This window comes from Urocitellus parryii, chromosome 7 (genome assembly GCF_045843805.1).
Source record: "Urocitellus parryii isolate mUroPar1 chromosome 7, mUroPar1.hap1, whole genome shotgun sequence".
NCBI classification, from domain to species: domain Eukaryota; kingdom Metazoa; phylum Chordata; class Mammalia; order Rodentia; family Sciuridae; genus Urocitellus; species Urocitellus parryii.
Genome location: NC_135537.1, coordinates 168,681,938 through 168,709,009, shown reverse-complemented (window position 1 = coordinate 168,709,009; position 27,072 = coordinate 168,681,938). Strand labels below are relative to the sequence as shown.

Below are 27,072 nucleotides of genomic sequence, written 5' to 3'. Positions count from 1 at the left end.
ACAAAAGGTGTCATGCAATATTTTTCTTTCATTCTGTTATGGTTGGAAAAAATGCTTGATATGATTTTAATCTTAAATTTTTAAAGAATTGTTCTGTGACCAAACATAGAATTTATAAAATGTGTTTTGGGGCAGTGCTGGGAATTGAGCCTAGGATCTAGCACCTGGTTGGCAAGTGCTCTACCACTGAGCTACCATCAATCACAGTCTTCTATGTAGTATTTTGGGTCTTCTGATCTGTCTCACATTTCTAAATTTCAGCTTCCTGAATCTTACTCTTTATTGTAGTTGTCTAGCTTTTCTCAACTCTGCTAAATTATCACAATCTGAAGAAAAAAGATAACATGTTTTGTTTTGAGATTCCTGAAAGACAAAATGTTTCTTAATTATCAAGAGATTTTAGTAGTGTTTTTGCACAAGAAAGTAAGATCATGAGGTAGGAGTATTATCAAAATTAGCTCTGACTTTAATGTTTTATATATAATTCCACCTGTACTAAATCAGAGCTTTAAATCCTTAGAGGAGTCTCAAGGCAGAAAAAAATATTTTGTCTTTAGTAAAGGATACAAAAGTTTTTTGTAATAATAATCACAACAAAACATGTTATTATATAGATTAAATTATAAGTTAGATTGGACCATGTCCCCTGAAATGTGGCAAATTAATGACTTATAAGTGACTACAAAAACTAAATACTTAAGAAAGGAATTAACAAAACAGCTAATAAGATAATAAAAATTTTATTATGATACATAAATGAAATAAACAGTTGAGAGAAACAAGCTTAGATAGTGGAGAAATATACATAGCTTCTCTGATTTTACTTCTTGTTTTATAATCATATAGATGTATAACAGATGATAACTGTAAAGAAAATAGAAGGTGGCTAACTAGAATTTATTTTTCTAATTTAATTGGCCTCTTTTTAACAACAGGTAGAATACTGTACATATGTGCTAACTAAATAATCTAATCTTTAATCTCTTGGTTTTAGTTGTTCCTACAAGTTTCTGCAATATTAACTCTACTGCATACTTCTTTATGAGTTCTTTTTGTTTTGTTGTCTTGGTGATGGGAATTGAACTATGAGTTTCCAAACTTGTTTACACTAAAAGTAATAAAGACTATTTAAAGGTTATGTAGGTGTAAGCATAGGTAATATTTAGTGCTCACTATATCCCACATACTGCTATACACTTGATACTTATTATTTGTTTATCCTCTTAACATTCTTATGAGGCAGATACTCTTATTACAATTTATTGAAGAGGAAATTGAAATGAAAGAATATGAGAGGCTGGAGCTGTGGCTCAGTGGTAGAGCACTTGCTTAGCATGTGTGAGGCACTGGGTTCAATTCTCAGCAATGCATATAAATAAATGAATAAAATAAAGGTCCATCAACATCTAAAAATATTTTTAAAAAGAATATGAATAACTTGTAGAAATGCTGGAACCTAAACCATGCATGTCTGACTACAAAAGACAGTTAATTAACTACTTAATGGACTGTTTTCAAGTATGTGCTTCAACCCAGAAGGACATAAGATTTTTTTATATCATAACTTACTAGTTTAACTAAAGGTATTTAGGCTTGAAAGATAGGAACGACATTGCTAAACATAAATTTCCACTCATGATTAAACTCAGACCCAACTCATGTATCAAAAGGATAGTAAAATTTTTGCTGTGATACCTAAGTGGAAAAAAGATTGGTTAAGATAAGAGAAACAAACTTAGATACTGAAGGGGAAATATAAAATAAGAAATAAAATTGTAGAAGCTATGTATAAGACAAGACCATAATTCATCAGTCTGGTCCATACCCATCTGTGGCTCTTCTCAGGATTCTCCCAAACATGGTCAGGGTTACTGAAGAATATGAAGGTAAATATATAAAAGAAGCCCTCTTGTCCTACCTTGATAGGGACTAACAGTTGATTTTTCAAAAATGTTTAAGGTCAGGGATGGGTTGTAGTTCAGCAGTTTGCATGCTTGCCAAGCACATGCCAGGCACTGGGTTCAATCCTTGGAATCACATAAAAATAAATAAATAAAATAAAGGTATTGTGTCTAACTACAACTAAAAAAAAAAGATATTTAAAAAAATGTTTAAGGCAGAAGGGAAAGATAAAAATGATATGTACATTAATACTTCAACTTTAAAATACAGATTAACCAAAATTTGATGTAAAACCAAGGCCTTTCTGTTTGAATATGAATTCAAATTTTTCTTTCTTAAATAAAATGCACTAAAATATATAGCCTAAGCTAGGCATAGTGGCACATGCCTGTAATCCCAGCGACTTGAGAGGCTGGGGCAGGATCACAAGTTTTATACCAGCCTCAGCATTCTAGTGAGGCCCTCAGCAACTTGGCAAGACATCATTTCAAAATAAAAAAGGGTTGAAGATATAACTCTGTGGTAAAGTGCCCCTGGGTTCAATCCCCAGTACCAAAAAGTAAGGAAAAAAACAAAAAACAAAAAAGAAAACCCTGAAACAAAAATAAATATTTAGTTAAAATTTCTTTAAAGCAAATAATTAGCTAACCTAAGTATAGGTAGATTTTAGAAGTATTTTTACCCTAATTTTTATAGTATTTTTAACTGACATCTTAAACTGAATTTTTGCAAAGATTTTAATACAATTTTTTGTAGAAATAAGAACTCTCTTTATAACAAATGATTTTTCTTTTGGCCTTCACATTTTATAAGTTAATATACATGTGATTTAATCATGTTATCATTAATGTAACTGCATCTTAGTAAGCACAAGTTACCAGAGGGATAACAAAAGTACCTAAGAAGGTAGTCTACTAGCCTCTAATATACGCCTTATTCTGATAACAGTCAGTAGGTATCACAAGGAGAATGGAGAAAATTTATCACATAAGTGATTAGGTGAAGGTAAGTTAAGAAAGCTTCTCCTTTGGCCTGGGGAAATAGCTCAATTGTAGAACACTTGCCTAGTACACATGAGGCCCTGGGTTCACTCCCCAGTACTAACAAATAAGGACAAAAGAAAAAAATGGATTAAAAAAAAGAAAGCTTCTCTTTTAACTGGAAGAACTAACCCACAAGAATATAAAATAGCATTCAGAAGCCTAACGAAACACCTTCAGATGCTATCATGCTTGAAAGGCACTGATCATCAAAGATTTAGATTTAGAAATAAGGTACAGAGTATAAAATCCTGCTGGGGCAGGGGTGGGGTAGCACAGTGGTGGAGCTTATGCTCAGCATGCACTAGGCCCCTGGGTTCAATCCTATCACCAAACCAAACAAAACAATATCTGAGCCAGTGCCCATAACTGAAAGGACAGTGATTACCTAAACAGCAGTGGAACAGTCAATTAAAATATAAATAGATTTCAATAAGAGGGAGTCAATTATAGTTTGTCATATTTCAATTTCTAAAACCATACAAGTTTGTGATGTTTTTTGCTATTTTTTCAATAGTAAAATATTTGAGAAGTATCAAAAGAAATAATAGGAACATAAAACCATTTCAGACAGATAAACTTTGACAAAAAACATTTCCCCAAATTGAAGGCATAATCTAGGGAAAATTATATAATTAGAATTAAAGTGAATTAATACAAAGTTAGCAGAAAAGGTAGCTAACAGATCAATGTTACGTTGTTTGGACACATAAAATAGTTTAAAATAAATCTAAGCTATAAGATGACATATTAACATAATCTATCAAAATTGTTCATTAAAGCAATGATTTATCTCCAGAATGGGGATAAGTAGAAAATACTGGATATTTGGTAGAGTGACAAGAATTCCAAAACACAACAGAATTAGTAATAAATTCTAAGATGGAAATACCCATTGTGCACTGAATACGTAACTTTACCATAATTCTAAGCTTCTTTTATATCATAATAATGTGACAAAATATTTATTCATGCCTTTGGGGGTTGAGGCTTCTTTTAAATTGAACAATAAAAAGCAAATCAGAGTTTTATGTACTTTTTGCTCACTTTTTAAAAACTTAACCAAGTTAAAATAACCAAGGGTTGGGGTGTAGCTCAGTGGTGGAGCCTAGCATGCACAAGGCCCTGGGTTTGATCCCTAGCATAGTTCAAAACAAAACAAAACAAAACAAAAAACCAAGAGCACTTTAACAAGTAAAAGTAAAAACAGTTTCCCTTCTTACCAAAGGAAAAATTGGAAAATCCAGGACAGAAAAGTAGAGAAAGGTACAGAAAGATAAATAGGATCATGCAATTGCTATTATATGACATTATCATTAACTATTATTATTAGGTACTGTGTTCTAGAGTCTGTTGTAAGCATTTAAGACTGGAAAAATTCATTTAATACTTAGAAACACTATGGGCACTGCTGTACCTATTTTATAGATGAAGAAACTGAAGCACAGATAGTTACATATAACTTGCCCAGTGTCACATACTAGCAAGTGACAGAATCCCAATTACCAATTGCCAATGTTAATGTAAAAACAACCATCTGCTTTAGGGATAGCTTCAGCTATCTTAATATAAAAATAGGAAATTTGGGGGGGGAGAGGATGTTAAACAGAAAAACTTATTTTATCTCTAAATGTTTTGAAGAATCCCATTATGTGAGTATACATCACAGACACTAAAAACCATCTAGACCTCTAAAAAGGATGTTTGGCCATGAATTTCTCATTAGATGCTTTCCTTCTCCCACATCCACTCCCACTAGTTTTATGCAGCCCCTCTTTCACTCCTTCCCCCTCTTAACAAAATAATACAAATATCTGTTAAATGTATACCACTATGGCTAAGGGTCTGAACTTTAATTCAGGAAAGCAAAAAAGCAGAATCACTTTAAAATAAAGTCATGGCCTTTATGAATTTGTATTCTTGACCTCTTTAAAAATAGTGTTTAGTCTCTAAAACCGTCCCCAAACTCAGCTTCTGTAAAAGTTATACCATACTGATTCCTCAGCATATTTCATATAGGTCCTTATCCCTCTCCTCTGTCTTTTAACATGTATTTTTCCCTTTGGTCCTTTAAGTGAATCTTTCTTTTCCTTTTTTTTTTCCCCCAGCATAGGGGATAATGGATCTTTCTTAATGTCGGTTTACTTCTTGACCCCCATCCCCCAAAGTAAGTATTAGAGTCAAAAAAGACCTATTGGAGTCCTGATCGCTTATGCCTAAATTGCTTAATGACTGACCTGATTATGGTTTATTTTCTTCATTAAGATTAGAACTATAATAATTCAAAGGGCTAATGAAAGATATAATGAACTAATGTAAAAATTCCTTCTAAATGCTCATAAAATATTTACTTCTACTTTTTCCCTTTCCATTCAATTAAGAAATTGTTGTCTACTCTTACAGATTAAACTATACTCTCTATAGGTAAAACTTCTAAATTTATAGCTTAAAAACCTCACTTATTTTTGAAGTGCTATAACCACATTTCTGCTGTGATATTCAGCTATTGCCTTGAACTCAATGTGCCTCCTCTCAAAATCAGCAGTCCTTCTAATCTATTCCTACTAATAAGGTCATCAATTCCTACTCTTAAATCTTATAATCAACTTTGCTAGACCTTTCATGTCCCTGGATTCTGTTAATAATAATTCAACCACTATTTATTTCTTCAAAATCTTTCTCTTTGTAACTTTTTTACTGCTACCATCTTAGTTTACCATTGCCTCAAAGGCCTACTAAATCCACAGTATACTTTCATGAAAGTTCTACTAAAACTGATTTATTTACCATTTGAATTCATCTTGTATACTCTTGCTTCCAAATATTTACTCATGTCACTTTTTAATCCATAAAATATACTTTTCATACTTAAAAAACATACAAATTTATAAAATATTAAAGTGTGATTTATCTGTCGAATTTGAGTAAATTATAACTTTTTCATAATCTTCTGGAGTGCCAGATAATTATTGTTATACCTTGTTATGTACTATTACCCATTTTTTTTTTTTAACAACACAACTTTCCGTAGTTAGGAATATATGCTTTTTGGAACACTTACTTGTTCCATATGATTTTAGAGAGTTATATAAGGGGGTGGGGGGACAGACTATTTAGCAAATAACGTTTAGAGATGCCAGTTTAAACAGTTAAATAGGTTCCCTTATTGCAGAACTCCTTAGAGCTTTAGAAATGCTAAATAATTCGTTTCTCCATCATCATTCTCTGATATGAAGAATTCCTTCTCATCCATTACAGCTTGAATCCATTCAAAGTTACTACTTCATTTGAACTACGTACACCTTCCTCAATCTTCCTCCAAAAAGGTACACATGCTTCTTTTATTTCATGATCTCTATTTTTAAAATGATACCCAGACCAGATGGTATAAGTAGTATGTCCTAAATTTGGCAATACATACAGGTAGGTAGTAGTATGTTGGGATATGCAAATTTATAGGAGAAAATGTGACACATTTTTCTGAAGAGTGAGTTTTCTTTAAATATTTTTTTTGGGAAACTTTTATGACATAATAAAAATAAATAAAGTCTTTTTTTTTTAAAGTGAGAACTTCCAGGAATTTCCAGGTTTATTTTTGGGTTCAACACCCTAACCCCTTTGTTAAGTCTACAAATTTCTCTGCCCTAAAGGTACTCCCAGAGAAAAGTCCAAGAAGCACTGATGTAGGCCAATGGAAAGAAAATATAGAAAAGGGGACCACTGCTAAGACAATAGTTCCTCTGTGCCAAGTGCTATACTTGAGTGCTTTACATATATTATCTTTCTTAATGCCTACCATGATAATATAAAAAGGCATAATTTCATGAATTTTATAGGAGAGAAACTTCAGAAGAGTTAAGCTGCAAAGCTTACAGTGGTGAAATATTTTATTATGTAATAGAGGGATAAAGAATATATATTTATCACTGAAGTTCTATGATTGATTTCCATAAGAAAAAATAGCTAGGGCCCACTTTTTAAATTTATCACCAATTTATTACTTTCACTTTTAATGTAGATCTTGTCCAAAATGAGGTTCATACTTACTAGTAAAAACTTATTAGTAATATTAAATTCCCAGATATTCAGAGTGTTATCATGATCTAAGCTTTAGTCAATGAAAACTAGACTTTTAGATGTATAATTGTTATATATTATTTATTCACTAGCATATTTTCCACCAAATAAAAGTAATGCCTACTATCAACTAAGATTTATATGTTATTTATGTTACATGAATAATAGTTCAGAAAGTAAGCCTAAAGATGTCAAACTATTTTGAAATTAAAACTTAATTTTTTTCACAGAATACCACCACTTAAATCTATGGCTTGGATCTTTGTATAACTGAAATAAACTAGATAGCTCTTACTTTAACAAAACCTAATACATGATATGGAGATTTATCTAATCAATTTAATATATTATCTTTCAGGAATACATGCATTGAGTAAAAATCCAAACATAAAAAAATATCAAAACACATGCCAAAGAAAAATAACTTGAAAAAGGAATAAATCTGCTTCTAAAAAAAAAAAAAACTTGTTTAAAAGTGCCCAAATCAGTCTTTGCTATTATTAACAAGAATCATTGTTTCAGAGATAATAGGACAACATCCTTTGTAAAACACACACACACACACACACACACACACACACACTTTTAAGGATAATCAAAAAGGAGCATTAGCTTGTAATGTACACAGTTGTTAGATGTATGTAAATTTTAAAATCTATAATTTTAACTTGCAGGACAACAGTTAAAATGGGACTACTGAATTTAATTTGTTAATTACAATGACAGAAGCAAGATCTTTTACTAATGATATGTATGACTGTGAGTATAAGTGATTAATATTTTTCACTATATTTTAATATATTAATTCATCCTATTTAAAGGCTTCCTAAACTGAACAAAGTCATAAGTACAGATTTATAGCCAAAGATCTAAAAAATGGAAGGAATAGAAGTTAAAAGATATAATGACAAAATAACAAAACTGTTTTCCCTCTAACTGTAAATTAAAGAAATCTAGTTATGTCTGTAAAGTAATTGCTCTCTGAATAACACGCATTTAAGAAGAGCAACTCAGAGAGATAATAACAGAAAAAACAGGCCCAAGTGAAAATGTCTTTTTCTTTTTTCGAGGTGCTGAATAAATGTCTAAATATTTTAATTTTGAAAAATCAAGTTCCCATGTTTGGGACATTTCTAAGTTGTCATGGTTAGCTGAATAATTAAAAAGATAAAACAATTAAGAGCCAGAAAACAGACAGTCTGTTGAGAAATCCAATCTATAAATTCAGTTACATTAAGTTGAAAATTACCAAATGATCTGCAAATATAAGTAAAAAGGGTAAATTACGAATTCAGCCTGAACTTAACTGGGAAAATAGAACCCCCACCCCCGACAAAAAACCCATAATTAGAGAATAATATCAAATTTTTTAAAAAAAATCTTTAAACTATGCAAGAACATCCATTTATTTGTAAATATTCCAGTTAATGAAACAGGAAAAGATTTGATTAAGGAAGCATGTTTACAAAGTTCTAGGTTTCCATACTGTAATTTTTCTAAAAAGTATTTTATTTATAAGGATATTTCAATAGGAAGTAGGTATATTCTGGAAACATAATCTTAGAAGAAAAGCAATCTGACCTTCATTTAAAAACTGAGTTACTAAAACAGCTTTCATTGCAATGAATGTTCTCATCCTTTTAAATATGAAGCTATCTTTCAAGGTTTATAATACATATAAATACATAAAGAACACAAGCAAAAATTAAATAAATGTGTCTAATAACAGTTTCTTAATGGCTTCTCTTAAAATGAAGTGTCAAATTTTCTTAGGCTGCATTTCTTCTACAAAGCTCAAAGTAGGCCTTTTAGCTTAACATCCATGTAACACGCAAATATTCTACTCAGGATACTCACAGCCTTTCATTTTTCTTCCTCATTAGTCAATACTATGTAGTATTTCCCCTTTTCAGGCTTATTTACTGGTTATGTTGCTATCAGACCTGATACATCAGTAATGATCCACACTTCAAATCTTCTTCAGCTAGCTCTTCACACTGCCCAGAACTTACTGTGCATTACAGGTGACACTTCTTATAACAGATGTTGATTATGGTCCCAATGCACAAGAGGTGCTCCCAAAGGGGCTTAGAACCCCTAACAACATCACCTGCTTCTTTTTGTATCCAGAGAAGCACTGTGGTATTTGTTTTGAACAACTAATGATTTCAAGAAAGATTATACAGACGAGTTCTTTTCATTAGGTTTCTTGACAGAAGCTTATTTTTTCAAAATACTGCAGCAAACAGAGATTGTAAGATTCCTTTAGGAAAAAAAAATATACAATTTTTTTCCTGTGGCGCAGTTTAATTTACTCTTCTGTTAGAGCAAATTGCTGAAGAACTGGTTCTTAGGTTTCTAATGGCGCAGCGTTAACAGAGTGAATGATTCACGGATGTTCTTCTTAACATTCAGAGTAACACGGAAAGCTAGCAGTGCAGCATAGGTCCAAAGCTGATGAATGGTGCAGTGCTGCTGTTGTCATAGCAACCAAGAGGGGAAAAGCAGCACCATATAAGGAACTGTGACATGGATTCTGGGAAGAATTTATATTAAAAAGCTGTAAGCTCCTCATGCCTTAAAGCTATAAACTACTCTCTTACTGATTTCTCCTCAGGTTTTACTCTTTTGAATTTCTGAATCTGTGCTGTGTGAATATATATTGCAAAATACAGTAAATAAACACTAAAATAAAACTATATAGTGAGGGAATTTAAAAAATTAATCATACTTTAACAAGCTACTATGTGTCTGGAGTAGCTTCATAATATATTGGGTTAAATACTAAAATTAATGATATTTTCTTGTATGCTAAGGAACTGTTTAGAATTTGAGAGAGTAGATAATTTAATACTTATGTTAAAACTTATATACCTTTCATTCAGATGATATGCATCATATATACCAAAACTGCAGCATCAACAACTGGCTAATAAAGTAGCAATGATACAAATTTCAGAGAGGCATACTATCTCTAGATGCAGAACCATTCAAAAGACACTAACTTCACTGAAAATGTACATAATCTTCATTCATGATCAAAGAAATCTCTGCATCATCCTCTGCATGATTCTTTGCATCATTCTACATCCCATGCTTCTTTTGAACTCCTCTCTCTATTGGGCCTGGAGAACTTTTTCTGGTCATAGTTTCTCCTCACCTGCCAGGAATCAAGAAGAGTTTCTTCTCTTTCAGTGGACAGCAGGGGAACTTCCAAAAGAATTCATGGGAGAAGGAAGAGCTAGGGAAGGTGTCAATGCAATCGACTACTGTAATGGTGCTCTCTCTGCAGTATTATAGATATGGCTCTAAAATGACTTGTTCAGAAATAAAATCTTTCATTAGACTCCTGAAGCATGGACCACTGGTGCTACATTATTTCATCTATTTAGACAGGGCAATTCTCATGAACTTGTCCTATTTTGTAGCAGTGTGTATTTTTTCCATCGCAGCTTATTTAATGAAATATTCATAGACAAGATATAGCAAAAAAATAGGTAAATTTATTACATTGCCCTCTTACATGGGCAGCAGTATCATACTACTACTACTACTACTACTAATAATAATAATAATAATAATAATTATTATTATTATTATTATTCTAGTATAATTATGTATTTGTTGGTCAAGAGTTTTGATGCATGAATCTCCATAAATGATAACAAATTCAGTAAAATATGACTAAAAAGAACTGCAATGCAGTGAGAAGGATGTGCATTGGACTAGTCTTCTAACTGCAGTTATAACAATAGCTTAACTGCTTACTAGATATAAACTTGGGTAAGTCACTGAAACTCACCAACCCTCAGATTCAGTAAAGTAGAGGTAATAACATTTTCTACCTTCTTCCTAAAGCTATTTTGAGAATAAAATAAAATAATATGATTCAAAGACTTGAAATTCTAAAATACTATGCTCACTTTAAATACCTAATTAAGAAAAATAACAGATAAAAATGAGAAATGTATTTCAGAAGAAATCAATAGACACAGAAAATAGTCTGAAAGGTTAAATATTTTTCCAGACTCGTTTTTAATGCTTGATTGGATATTTACTTTTTGTTCTCATATTTAACACATTTGTCACAACTAGCTTTCCCTTTTTACAATTACTGGCCAGATTTTTATTTCTACAGAGATGTTGTAGACCAGCGTTGCAGAATTATTTAAGATTATTCCAAAGCCCAACATGACTTATAAATGTCTTTAATAAATGGCAACAAAGAAGTACAAGTAGTTTCTACAGAGAGGTAATGCTAAATAACATGCAAAGTGATAAAACTGCTTCAAATAATCTTTATGTTTTATCTCACCTAACTGCTTGATTTAAAATTTTCATGGTTAGCAAACCTCAGTTCTTTGTTTCTTTAACAGTCTAATCTCTTCTATCAAATAACCTTTTAGGATCAAATATTGTCTTGCCCAAACAAGTTATTTTTGAGGAAAACTCTTTTTAGTTGTGATTTTGAGAACAGCAGTAACTCAATGCCTAGGAAAAAGAATGCAAGTTTTTCTTCCATAGCCCTACACCCAAATCATAGTGAGATGATCTAATCTATGCACTAAATGGATTTCAGGATAATTCTGAAAAACTGAAGACTTGAAAAACAAATCATTTTTCACTTAATTTTGTTTGTGCTCTGTAGGAGCTGACTAGGATGAGGATATTGTTAAGAAAATTAAAAAATATATATATATGGGTTTTGTTTTGTTTGAAATTAGATTTAATTTAAAATAAGGGTAGAGAGAGATTTGAGGAGCTAACCTATTCCCTTGGCTACTAATTTTTAATTCCCTTATGATTAATTTATACATATTATAAAACTTAGATTAAGTTTTTTTTGTTTTGTTTTTATTCTCCTTCCAGTCTTCACCCATTATAAGCTTTCTTTAAAGAGTATTCAGCAGTGATAAATGTTTTAGTGCTTAAAGGAGGGTAATTCTTCTCATGAGAGGAATAAGTGAATTTTCTATTCTTACAGAAGAAAATAAATGTCCCACTTGTTATGGCAATTCAAGTACTGGCCAGATTTCTATGTGGGTTTGTGCCTTTTCTATGAATAGCTCCAGATCAGGACTTCAACTTGCAACAGTAGATTGATGATTAAGAGGGAAGAAAAAGAAAAATGCTCAGGGGTAGAACATTTGACTGGTGAGTGTGTGTGAAGCTCTCACCAAGGAAGAAAGGAAGGAAGGTATAAAGGATGGATGAAAAAAAAATCTGTACTTTAAAAATCATATAATGTAGCCCTTATATATAAGCCAACTACTTCAACTGGTGGTCAATAAAAGAGTAAAATCTTTATACCTCTGAAGGACAAAGTGGCGGGACTGTACATATTAAGAAGTAGTATTTCTGTTTAATGAATGCCATGACTGATATTTAAGAGATTTCTTAAGATAATTCTCATCATACTCATTATTCACTCTGTGCATCAACTTAACTAAGACCTGAATAAAATTTCCCCAAATGTGTGATGCTACCTCTAACTTATAATATAACATTTGAAAAAGATTATTATGTGGCAGGTGGCTCCTTCAGAATGGTTTTATTGATAAGTATGGAATAAAAGGGCTTATTGTGCTATAAGATATACATATCAAATTTTTCATTCACTTCATTTACATCATTAAATTAATCTGCACTTGTAAACTTTACTAAATATTTACATAGATATATATACAACTTTTTAAAAAAATCACTTTCTCTTCCATTAGGTGCAGGGTCTCTGGTTTAATTCCAGTTCCATGATCCACTTTGAGTTTTGTGTACTGTGAAAGATAGGGGCTTAATTTCATTGCTGCATAAGGATTTCCAGTTCTGCCAGCACCATTTGTTGAAGAGGCTATCTTTTCTCCAATGTATGTTTTTGGTGCCTTTGTCTAGTATGAGATAACTGTATTTATGTGGGTTTGTCTCTTTGTCCTCTATTCTGTACCATCGGTCTACAAGTCTATTTTGGTGCCAATATCATGCTGCTTTTATTACTATTGCTCTGTAGTATAGTTTAAGGTCTGGTATAGTGATGCCACCTGCTTAATTGAAATGCATTCTGCTGCCATGTGTAACAAATTAGAATAAATAAATTTTTAAAAAATCACTTTCAGGAACAAAAACGAAGACTTCAATCAGAAAAGGGAAAACATGGATGGATGTTCAGCCAACTTTGGTATAACTCAGAACACTGTTCATTATGTTGTCTGGACAAAATCATCAATAGACTATTAATATCACATAGACAATTCCAAAATGAACATATTTCTAACTTTTTTGAAATTCAGCTAATAACATGAAATAATGACTGACATTCATGATAGGAATGGTATATTTATAAACATAAAGACCAACTAAAATGAAAATGTCTTGTGGAACACTCTGCTTTCTGGTGCTTAAAATTATTATCAGACAGGGAAGTATTCTATCATGCTATGTGTTATTACTTTTATTGGCTGGATATACCAATTTAGGTCCATAATTTTCTTTCATGAGAAAAAAATATGGTCTAGCAATTTATAAAAATTTCAATTTTTATAATATTAACATATATATTCTTTGTTCAGTTTTATATAATCCCGTAAGTTATATAAATATAACTTACTTCCTTTTTAAAGAGTCACTAAGGATTTCTTTTGAATTGTGGATATTTACTTGCCTTTGTGACTGAAAAGTATTCTCACTGGATAGCATTACTCTTTACATTTAATATTTGATACTTTTTAAACTACTCAAATTACATAGGAGGGAGCAGGAAAGGATAGGGTCAATTAAGCATAAAACTAAGTGTTCCTAGGAACTGTAGCATAAAATCATAGTGAGTTTTCTTTTATTTTTTCCTTATTTTTTGGTGCCAGGATTGAACCCAGGGGTGCTTAACCATGGAGCCACATCACCAGCCCTTTTCTATATTTTTATTTTAAAGACAGGATCTCACTAAGTTGTTTAGTAACTCTCTAAGCTGCTGAGGCTGGCTTTAAACTTGTGACCCTCCTGCCTCAGCTGCCCAAGCTGTTGAAACTTCAGGCATGCACCACAGCATCTAGCTCCTAGTGAATATTCAGGGGAAGATAACAGAGTAGCATGGACAATGAGGAATTTTTTTTCCTCTATAATCTTCATACAATTTTTTCCTCTATAATCTTCCATGTTTTAAAAGTGATATTAAAAGTGATATCCAGGCTGGGCTATGGCTTAGCAGTAGGGCACTTGCCTGGCATGTGTGAGCCACTGGGTTTGGTTCTCAGTACTGTATATAAATAAATAAAATAAAGGTCTATCAACAATTAAAAAAAAATTTAAAGTGATATTCATCTCTTGGAATCATTGCACAATAGTTAAAAAGGATATAAGAGATTATTTGATTGAGTGATGGCCAACTTTTCTAGCTGGTAAGATTCCTTTTATAATATCCTACTTCTCCACTTTCTCCCATGGACTTACAATTTAAAAGATTTTAAATGTGCTTATTAATTTATTTTTCCTTGATTTGGAGTTTCAAATAAAATTAATTGATCACAGTTGGGTGATATAATGTTGTGCAAAGCAAAATAAAGTAGTCTGTAATTTTATCTTTTAGGCTTTTTAAAAATGTTGACAATTGCATGCAGCATAGGTCATCAAATGTTACAAAGCTTACTGGTGATAAAGGTAATGCTATTTAAAAAAAATTAGCCACTGCCAAATCATATTTAAGTGTTTGTCATAATGTGTACTAGGTGAGCAGTTACCCACTGGTGATCCAACCCTAATGTTTAGGGTCTGTTTAGGTCTTCATTTCATGACTGCTACCTACCTATATCTTATGAAGCTTCCTTCTCTGCCTCAGAACCTAGCTTTCCCCAATTTGACCCTTTACTGGCCATATCTCTAAAAGGAATGCCGGAAAAAGTCAATTCTACACTTTAGATTTTAAGCAAGCAGATTTCCTTTAAAATTATACAGAAAAGCAGCTATGGTCAATGGTTAGTAATTTTAAAAGGGAAAATGGCTTAAGAGTACTGATTAAAAATAAAAAGGAATTTATACACTCACAAACATCTGGAAGCATCTAAAGAAATAAATATGGCCATACCAGGAATTTTACTAATATAAGTAGCAGTAGTAAATAAAAATAGTATTTGGGGGGTGCTGGGGATAGAACCCTGGGCCTTATGCATGTTAAGCAGACATTCTACCACTGAGCTACATCCCTAAGTCCTGATGTAAGCAGATTTATGTTAAAAAAAAAAAAAATATATATATATATATATATATATATATATATATATATATATAGAGAGAGAGAGAGAGAGAGAGAGAGAGAGAGAGAGAGAAGGAAAAAATCAAAGGTGAAGAGTTGAAAATTCTCTAATTAAACAAAGAAGAATAAAGCCCCAATTGAGAAAAGCTATGTTTTTAAGATAGAAAAGGATTTGTAGAAGTTTTCTGGGATAAAAACATGAACAAGCAAAGGACTGATCCACTGCATGGAAAAGACAATAATGTAACTATTTATAAACTTTCACATATGAATCACCTTCTATCAGCTAAAGTATCTGCTAAATTCTTGACACACATAATACCTTATCTAATACATACAATATTCTGTAAAGCACAAATAACAATAGCATTATCATACCGATAAGAAAATAGAAGGCTGGGGAGATAGCTCAGTTGGTAGAGTGCTTGCCTTGCATGCACAAGGCCTTGGGTTCAATCCCTAGCACCACAAAAAAAAAAAAAAAAAAAAAAAAAGAACCACTAAAGAGTAGTCTCATGATCTGGAAAAGATCATAGAGTTGAGAAGTGGCAGAGTCAGCCAGGTGTGGTGGCACATGCCTGTAATACTAGTTACTTGGGAAACTGAAACAAGATCACAAGCTTGAGTCCAGCCTGGGAAACTTAGAGCCTGCCTCAAAATAAAAAGAGCTGGAAATATAACTCAGTGGTAGAGCCCCTCCAGGTTCAATTCCCAGAGGGAGGGAGAGAAGAAGAAAGAAGGAAACGAGTAGCAAGCAGATCAAGGCCTGAATCCAAGTACACTTGACTCCAAAGTCTACCATACTCAACAATATCCTGCTCCAAATGACAGACACAGAACATTACTCAACTCTTGGGTGAAAGTTGTCAGAATCAAATGAAGTTGTTAGGTAAATCCTAATAAAAATTAAATAAAGCCATGACATTTTGAAGGGAGAGTTCTCACCCATGATTGCCTGATACACAGTAACTTTCACAAAAGACTTCCAGAACCACAACCTTGCATAAAGGCCATCACAATCACACATAAAATACACTTCTTTAAGGACATAATCCCAACAATTGTCCTTTCAACTCCATATTGGCACCACCCATGTCATTAATCCTTGTGGTCATGAATTGTTCTTTCAAAGTTTTAATGTAACCTTCTTTATCTTTACCTTTAAAACTTCCCTTTCCGTCAAACTACTTTGAATATGCTCATAACTTATTATGGTAAATGTTTCCACTGTAATGTTATTCACAAATTTAATTCATCTTTAGAGAATTTTTCTCTGATTATTATTCAGGTTGATGATTGTTATGGTTTGAATGTGTCTCTTCCAAAAATCAGGTGTTGAAACTTAATGGCCAGTATGATGATATTAAGAGGTGGGGCCTTAAAAAGGTGATTAGGTAATGGGAGGTCCTTCAATTGTAGGTATGATTAAGGTCCTTGTAAGAGACTCCTCAGAGTGTTTGCCCTGCATGCTCTCTTGCCTTCTCATTTCCCACCATGTGAAGACACAGTGTTCCTCCCTTCCAGAGAAGGAAATAAGAAGGCACCACCTTGAAAACAGATAGCAGCCTTCACCAGACAAACAGACCAGCCGCAGGTGCCTTGATCTTGGACTTCTTAGCCTCCAGAACTGAGACAATAAAGTTCTTTTCTTTATAAATTACCCAGTTTCATTTTCTTATAGCAGCACACACAGACTAAGACTAACCCCCATTTTGCTTTAATGTTCTTCATTAAGGAAATTTTTATTTAAGTTTAAACATCATTAAGAGGTCACTTAAGTGTAAGTCATAAGAAAAATGAGTTAAAAAACACATTATCAGAATACAGACCCACGCAATTTATATTTCGGAGTTCTAAAAGAACACAAAGAAATGAACATGAAACTACTAAAAGTAGTCTTTGTAAAACTATGCAGGAAATCTAGAGGGCTATAGAACTAAGGGGTGGCAAAAATATGGATACTGATAATGAAGCCTCTGTAAAGAGAAAAATGTTCACTAAGAGTTGATAAGGAGTTAAAAGGCAAAATTGTTCTAAAGGAATCTTATGTTCATTTTGATATTATTACTAGCCCAGAAGATGAGGGGAATAACACAGTTGCAATACTACTACATTAAAGTGGCCTTAAATGCAATCTTTAAATCTAGAGAAAATCAGACATGATGGCTGCTTTCCAAAATATAAAGAATTGCCAAGTGAAGAATGAGATTAATTTATGTTATGTGGTTCTAAAAGGCATAACAGGACTAATGGGTAGCAGCAGCAACTGAGGGGCACATTTTGTTATGTAAATTAAGTCATGGCATTTGCAGGGAAATGCATGGCACTAGAGCAGACTATGCTAAGTGAAGCTAGCCAATTCCTAAAAAACAAATGCCAAATATCTTCTTTGATATAAGGAGGGCAACTAAGAACAGAACAGGGAGGAAGAGCATGAGAAGAAGATTAACATTAAACAGGGACGAGAGGTGGGAGAGAGAAGGGAAATTGCATGGAAATGGAAGGAGACCCTCATCGTTATATAAAATTACATATAAAAGGAAGTGAGGGGAGGGGAAAGGGAAAAAAAAACAAGGGAGAGAAATGAATTACAGTAGATGGGGTAGAGAGAGAAGAGGGGAGGGGAGGGGAGGGGAGGGGAGGGGGGATAGTAGAGGATAGGAAGGGCAGCAGAATACAACATACACTAGTATGGCAGTATGTAAATCAGTGGATGTGTAACCGATGTGATTCTGCAATCTGTATGGGGGGGGAATGGGAGTTCATAACCCACTTGAATCAAATGTATGAAATATGATATGTCAAGAGCTATGTAATGTTTTGAACAACTAATAATAAAAATTTTAAAAAACTGCAAAAAAATAAATAAAAAGTATTAATCTTAAAAAAAAAAAAACCCAATGGTTAAAACTGTTAAAAACAAAATCAGGCTCTGTAACAAAGGAGAAAGCTCACCATCATCGAAAGTATTCACAAAGAAGCTACTGTTGGGGCTGGGGACGTAGCTCAGTTGGTAGAGTGTTTGCCTTGCATGCACAAGGCCCTGGGTTCAATCCCCAGCACCACCGAAAAAATAAAAAATAAAATTAAAAAGAAGCTACTGTTGATTATCCACTTAAGATTGCTGTGAAAATCAAATCTGTTCACATATGTAAAGTACCTAGTACTGTCTGGCATGCAGTAACAGCTCAATAAACATTATCTTTAACTACTAAAACTACTACTATTATTATCATTATTATTTTAGTTAAAACAACACAAAGTTGACTCTAAGAATCTTTGATTTCCATGGTTGCAAGGATAGTAGTAGTTTTAAGTTTTCTTGTGTCAATTTTACAGTTCATTTTCTTCCATTCCATCCAGTTTTTCTGAGGTTTCTATAAAGCTCTATAATATGTTCTCTTATAATAAAGAAATTACTACCAGTGGCTAATTCATTTATTGTGTTATTTATGTTCCATGTTTATCTTTTACTTCTGTATTTTTTCTTAATTCAATAATTTTATTTTTGTATTTCACATACTATATCAAAAATCATTTCATTGTCACATATTATGTTCCTATACAGTTTTATATATTTATATTTTTATTATTTATTTATGTGTATATTTGGTCTTTTTAAAATTTTTATTGTTGGTTGTTCAAAACATTACATAGTTCTTGATATATCATATTTCACACTTTGATTCAAGTGGGTTATGAACTCCCATTTTTACCCCGTATACAGATTGCAGAATCACATCGGCTACACATCCACTGATTTACATATTGCCATACTAGTGTCTGTTGTATTCTGCTGCCTTTCCTATCCTCTACTATCCCCCCTCCTCTCCCCTCCCCTCCCATCTTCTCATTTTCTACCCCATCTACTGTAATTCATTTCTCCCCCTTGTTTTTTTTTTTCCCTTTCCCCTCACTTCCTCTTGTATGTAATTTTGTATAACCATGAGGGTCTCCTTCTATTTCCATGCAATTTCCCTTCTCTCTCCCTTTCCCTCCCACCTCTCATCCCTGTTTAATGTTAATCTTCTTCTCATGCTCTTCCTCCCTACTCTGTTCTTAGTTATTCTCTTTATATTAAAGAAGACATTTGGCATTTGTTTTTTAGGGATTGGCTAGCTTCACTTAGCATAATCTGCTCTAATGCCATCCATTTCCCTGCAAATTCTATGATTTTGTCATTTTTTAATGCAGAGTAATACTCCATTGTGTATAAATGCCACATTTTTTTATCCATTCATCTATTGAAGGGCATCTAGATTGGTTCCACAGTCTTGCTATTGTGAATTGTGCTGTTATGAACATCGATGTAGCAGTGTCCCTGTAGTATGCTCTTTTTAGGTCTTTAGGGAATAGACCGAGAAGGGGAATAGCTGGGTCAAATGGTGGTTCCATTCCCAGCTTTCCAAGAAATCTCCATACTGCTTTCCAAATTGGCCGCACCAATTTGCAGTCCCACCAGCAATGTACAAGTGTACCCTTTTCCCCACATCCTTGCCAGCACTTGTTGTTGTTTGACTTCATAATGGCTGCTGCTAAGCCTCAGGCTAGCATCATTCTGAATGGAGAAAAATTGAAGGCATTCCCTCTAAAATCTGGAACAAGACAGGGATGCCCTCTCTCACCACTTCTGTTCAACATAGTTCTCGAAACACTGGCCAGAGCAATTAGACAGACGAAAGAAATTAAAGGCATAAAAATAGGAAAAGAAGAACTTAAATTATCACTATTTAAAGATGACATGATTCTATACCTAGCAGACCCAAAAGGGTCTACAAAGAAACTATTAGAGCTAATAAATGAATTCAGCAAAGTGGCAGGATATAAAATCAACACGAATAAATCAAAGGCATTTCTGTATATCAGCGACAAATCTTCTAAAATGGAAATGAGGACAACCACTCCATTCACAATATACTTCTGTATTTTTCATTTTGATTGTTCCTCTTAAATATTCTTCTATTCTCTTAATTTTTTCAAAGAAATAGTTCATGTCTTCATTAAAAATTAAGCATTATATTTTTGTTTAGTTTTACTCATTTCTGCTTTAATTTTGTTGATAACCTTTGTGATTAATTTATTTTCAATACTTCTTATTTTATTATTAAAATTATTTCAGAATTTATTTTCTAATAAAAACACTCATGGTAATGACTTTTTTCACAAAGTATCATTTTGACTGCATCTCATAAGTTTTAATACATAATACATGTTAACTTACTATTTTTTTGTTGAAATTTTGGTTTATATTTTGGCCCAAAAGTTATTTTAAAACCTTTAAAAATTTAGAAGCAAAAAAATAATTATCACCCATCTTTTTGTTTTTATAGTCTACTTTAATTTTCAATGAAAATAATGTATACTGTTATGGACTTTTTATTATTAAATATATGATCAATTTTTATAAACAGTTCATACTGATGAAAAAGAACATATGATTCTTATTTGTTTTTTCAACATAAGGTTCTACCCTTACCTGAATTAAGTTAATTAATTGCATTATTCAAATTCTCCATATCCTCCATGTCATTGAGCTACTCATTTTGTGAGGCATAAAATATGCCCTAAATATAAGTTCATTAACTTTACCTTTAACAATGTTTACCATGTATAGTTTTTCTTTTTAAAAAAATATCTTTACTGAGATATAGTTCAAATACCATAAGATTCACCCATGTAATCATGTTAAATGAAGTAAGTCAATCCCAAAAAACCAAAGGCTGAATGTTCTTTTTCATAAGGGGATGCTGAACTTTGCGCAAAGCGGAAGGAGTGTAGGGAGGATTTGTGGGAGCAGAAAAGATGGTGGAATGAGATAGGCATCATTACCCTAGGTACATGTATGACTGCACATATGGTGCAATTTTACAGCATGTACAACCAGAGAAATGAAAACTTGTGCTGCAATTGTATACAATGAATCAAAATGTATTCTGCTGTCATATGTACCTAATTAAAATAAATTAATTTTCAAAGAAACTAACCCATTTAAAGTGTTCAATTCAGTGAATTTAGTATATTCACAGAGTTGTGCAACTATTACCATAATCTTAAATTAGAACATTTTCGTCACCCCAAATGAAATCCCACATCCTTTGCAATAACTCCCCATATTCCTCCCTCTTGTACTAGGTAATCATTAATTAATTAATGTTCTGTCTCTACAGATTTGCCTATTCTGGATATTTCACATAGTTGGAATTTCACAATAGTGGTATTTTGTGATTGGCCTCTTTCATTTAGCATGTTTTCAAGGTTCATCCATGTTATAGCATACATCAGTAAATCATATACATCTATAAAAGTTGTGATGAGATTATGTTTTTCTTTCTCTTGGGTTGCTTTATTTTGATATCATGTTTTTCATAATGAAATACCAATGACAGTTGATAGCTACTTCATGAATTGTACCTATGGAGAATATTAAATAATTTTGGCCCTAGTTATTTCCTACATTTATTTTATTTGAAATTATTACAAATAATGCCATCCTTTACATTTGCCTAGTATATATTTTCATTCATTTATTTGTAAGATTTTTCTCATCTTGTTTTATGAGTATTCATTATAAATAACATCACTGGAAATGCTTTCTGTCTTTTGTCTTTCTGTATCTGCATTTTGATAATTTCTGTCTTTTTAAGGGAAGCTGACATCATTTATATTTCAAGTGGCAATTGACTTAAAATTATTTGACTTATATGTTTTTTCTTTCTTATTATTTCCTTTTCTTCAGTTTCAATTTTTACCATAACTTTACACATCATATAATCTGAAAGAAATGAAACCATTATATTAAAAAAAAGTGAATGACTTATTATTTTGGCTTTTTCCATCAAGCTTCATTTTGGCATTTTTGGGGAAACTTTTTTCTAGCAGTGGTTTAACAGAGGTAGAAAAACAGGACTAATATATTTCAATGGACTACACAGAGTGAGACTACAACTGCCATAAATCTATCTATAAATAAACACTATAATACTATAAATAATACTTCCACTGTGTATAAGTGACTTCCATTCAAACATGAAAAAAATTAGAAAATTATTTTCTGCCTACAAACTTTTAGGTTAAACTCCCACAAAAATCTAAAAACAAAAAATTTCATTATCTTGCAAAATCTAGTGTGTGTAAACATCACAAAAGGATTATCCAATAATTTGTTGATATTTAGGAGCTAAAAAATCTAAAGTGGCAAAGACTCTCTTCTGGAGCAAACTCCTCAAAATTCCTCTAAATCCTCTTTTCAATTAGGCCTAGTCCCTGGCCTGCCTACAATAATTATGGCAAGAATTTTGGTAACTCAGTTTGGTAAGAATCCTTGATATCTGATTGCCCTGAAAATCCCCCTGACCTGGATACCCTTTCCTAATTTTCCATTCACACTGATTCTTCTTCCTTTCCCCACTCTGTTCCTTGGCTGTAAAGTCCCAACATTCTTTATCATACTTGGAATTAAACCCAGTTCTATATACTGAGGTCTCTTTCCCCTATTAAAATAGTTCCTGGCTTTACCACGTGATGGTCCATCTCCATTTTTTTTTAAACAATGCTGACTCAAAATAATTAAAATTATTTACAATTGATTAACAACTCCTTAAAATACTCTACTTTGGTCTGGAAGACAATGGAAACAAACAACTAAATGTTTATCATCCCTTTCCCTTCTGAGAGTTATTATCTCTCTATACTGCCACCAAATGTGTGCATACGCATGTTTATACATCAATTTACAATACACATGGATACCTATTATTATTGATTGTATTTTCAGTTTTTGCCATGTAAACAATACTGTATATATACTCATATATACACACATTATTAAACTTGTTCATTTGTAAAATAAACTCTTAGCAATAAAATTGTGGTATCTAGGTTTATGTGCATTACAAAAGGAAAATGGCATAAATTAAATGTTGAATGAATTAGCTATTGGCATTTTTATTATCTGTAGGTTAAGAAATGCTGAGGGTTTTGTGATTATTAAAAAAAAATCTCAGAAAGGGTTGTGAATTATAATCTGGAGATAACTGGAACCAACAGTGTCTGTACAGTTTCTCTCATATCTCCCTCAAGCACAGCCATACCCAAATAAACTAAATGAACCTTGAAGCCTGCTCATCAAATAGGTCTTCTAGTTTGTCTTTACTGTTTAGGCTACTTAGCTGCATCTTCTGTTACTTTGAACAAAGAAAACCATAGTTGATATACCAGAAGTCCATAAGAGGAATCTATTAACTTCTTTAAACTTCAGTTTTTCTCATGGTTAAAATTATCTTCAGCACATTTTCCTAAGAGCAAGACGTTTAACTTTATGATTTACTCATGTATAAACTGGAGATACATGTGAAGAATACATGAGCTAATAAGTATATGGCACACAGTCAGCATTCAAATGAAAAATACAATAATTATTTTTTCTATTAATCATTTATAAATATGATTTTAAAAACATGTAAAGTTTTAAAGTTTCACCTGGTAAAGTTTCAAATACAGTTTTAAGCAAATACTAAATAATGTGATCACCAGAAGAATGATACAACTTTCCCAAGGTCATATTATTGTTATCCCCAGTTTTAGATGAAGAAATAGAAATAAACAGCAATACAGAAGCTAACTCAAAGGCAGAATGCAAACTCAAGCAGTCTGACCACATGGCTTGTGTCTCTCCTAACCACTTTTAGTGTATTAATTTGTTCCAAATTATGTATGCTTATTCTTGAGCTGGCCTTTCCCTATTTTCACTACTTTCCTACAGATAAGTCCATTTTCAAATACATTGACTTATTTATGCAAAGGGGGTCTTCATATACACCTAGGTTGAAGGACTAAGATTAACATATTAAAGAGTACAGAGGTAACATAAGAAGAATGATAGGCCTACCACAGTGCCTTTAATCCCAGTGACTTGGGAGGCAGGAGGATCACATTTGAGGCCAAAAGCAGCAACTTAGTGAGGCCTAAACAACTTAGTAAGACCCTGTCTCAAAATCAAAAATAAGTAGAGGCTAGAGATGTAACTCAATGGTAAAGCATCCTGGGTTCAATCCTCAGTATCAAAAGAAATTTTAAAATATAATTTAAGATGAAAACATAAGTATACATCTTGCTGAAAATACAGACAATGACATTTAAAGATCTGGAAAACACATATAAGCTTAATGAACATGGGATATTCAATCTTTAAAATTAAAAAGTAAATCAAATCATCTGGCTTCTCATTCCTCCTCTGCTTAAAATCCTATAATCAAAGTAGGGTCCTTACCATGACCCTAAAAACTCACTTCTAGGTACCTCTTCAACTTTTTTCCTACTACTCTCCCCTCTGAGTATTCTGCCTAAGTCATACCTCCCTCTTTCCACTCTTTGGACATGCCGAATTCATTTCTGCTTTAGGATTTTTGTTAGGACATTTCTCTTGACATGGAAAACTCAGATCCCATATCGTCCCATGGTTGTCTTTTCTTAAATTTAGACCTCATCTCAAATATTTCCTCCTCTAATTCTGATTATTCCATAGAAAGAAATCCGAAACCTTGCCTCTACCCTAGTCTCTATTCAATTCTCTATTTTATATCTTCAAAATATTGTCATTATCTAAAATTAAAGTATTTATTTATTAGCTATGTGTTTATCAGTACCCCTCCCAAATGAAATATAAAATTGTGTCCTTCATCTAGTCCACTACATCTAGAGCAGTGCATAGTATATGTGGGCTCTAAATAAGTATTTATTAAATTATGAAGTAAAAAGCACTGAAAAATAATGATCAAACCTCCTTGCTTATAATAGAGACAGAAGATCGAATGTTAGTGGAAATGGAATAATTACTACAGCCCTAATAGTCTCATCAAATTAGTGCATTTTGATAACTAAGACTAAGTAAGAACCATTCTCTGGAAAATATGTCTTTATGATCAGCTAATTTTTCACCATTAGACTTTCCATTTATTTATTCACAACAAAACATAAATAAGAAAGGAATAATAACTGATAAGTAATCTACTAGGTTTTAACTTTCAAAATAATTTCATTCATTCTGGGTTAAACCACAAAATTCTTATCATCTTCTTTAATTGGGAGAAAAGTGGCAACAAAAACATTTTCATGTGTCTTTTTAAGGAAACAGATTTCTCTAATTCAAAAAATTTTAAGTGCATTCTCTATTTTTAAATTCTTAGGTCCTTGATAGTCATCAGTAAATAAAACTATTAGGTTCTACACACTTCAAACACTATACATTTAAAACTCTATATTTCATGTGTCTTCAATTAATTGTGCCCCTTCTTACTGCTTCACTATATCACCTCTGTGATATTAGGCATGTTATTGACTTTATTATTAAATGCATTTCTCTTTTAATAAATGTTGCCTTTTTAAGTTAAAGTTCAAATTAAGATAGGTAAGTGGAATAGGAAGTGGAACCTCCAAATCCTCAGGTAATCCAGCTCACTTCTACATGGAAATTGAACTTGCAGTTTCTTAAAAAATAAAGCATATCACGACAGCTATCAGATTTAGGTGTTCTACAACATAATATGCAATGCAAACAGATAAAACTTATGTTTGTGAAACTAAAGAAATAGTATATTTTGATAAAATTACAAACAGTGGAAGTTTAATTCAGCTTAAAAGAATCTAAAAATTCTGTTTTCCCTCCTTTTATTTTCTTTTGAATTGTCATATGATATTGAAATCTCCCTTTGGTCTAGCTCAACACCAGGTACACAGCAAACATTCATTATAACCTTAATTTCATGCTTACCTACACTCATAATCAATCAATACATATCAATTGACTGTCCTCAAGAATATACTGATAGTGTTAGAAGAAAGCTAACAAAGTGACCCAGGATTAAGAATTTATATATTTATGAACGTATTCAACTGTATCTTAAAATTTCTTCCCAAAAAATTTAAGAGGAGAAATATTCATTTAATAAAAATTTAGTTTCATACCTAATGACTTGATCTGAATGAACAATACATATTATGAGATGATATTAAACTCAGTGCAATAACAAGACAACATTTATTCACCAAACAATTCTTTTCCTCTTCCTTAACTCTAGCATAAATGTTAAGCATCTCCCCGCAGAAGCCACAAGCTCCTAGTCCTTTTTGTAGATAAGGATGCTATAAGAAACTTCAGTAACCTGGTCCTTCTTCCAGTCTCACATTTTGTGTGATTCTTATGCATATGATTTAAAGTATTTTTTCTCTTGTTAAAAATAAACAAAGGGCTGGGGATGTGGCTCAAGTGGTCGCCCGCTCGCCTGGCATGCGTGCGGCCCGGGTTCGATCCTCAGCACCACATACAAACAAAGATGTTGTGTCCACCAAAAACTAAAAACTAAATATTAAAAAAAATTCTCTCTCTCTCTCTCCCCCCCCAACTCTCTCTTTAAAAAAATAAACAAAAATAAATTCAATGCAATTGACAATTTATGAATTATAGTACATATCCTAAGAAGTTGTACTAAGGTCCTACAGAGAAGAAAATATTTAAATCAGCTTTTATAGAGATGAAATACACAAATGATGATTTCAAACAAAATATGACTGACATACCTTTGCTGAACTATTAAGATCTTATTATCCTAAAATTACAATATCTCCATCTGTTAATCTGACATGAACAAGCTGATAAATGAAATCAGAACAACAGTGTATTCTGGCAAAACTGGAAACTTCCTGAAAATCTAGGAAAATATGTCCACAACAGATGGGTCACTTAGAAAATAAATATATCAATCTGTTAGAGTACTGTTCTAATTCCCTAAATGAAATTCAGTCAGAGCTCCACTTTTG

The 27,072-nt window shown here is 32.4% G+C and overlaps 1 protein-coding gene and 1 non-coding gene across 2 annotated transcripts in view; one reads left to right on the top strand and one right to left on the bottom strand.

Annotated features, from left to right (window-relative positions):
* Positions 1–27,072, bottom strand: part of Tanc2 (tetratricopeptide repeat, ankyrin repeat and coiled-coil containing 2) — a 412,218-nt gene that overhangs the window by 265,581 nt on the left and 119,565 nt on the right. The window lies entirely within an intron of this gene.
* On the top strand, positions 18,254–18,326 carry Trnaa-ugc (transfer RNA alanine (anticodon UGC)). Its single transcript has one exon. It is a non-coding gene; the product is annotated as a tRNA-Ala (tRNA).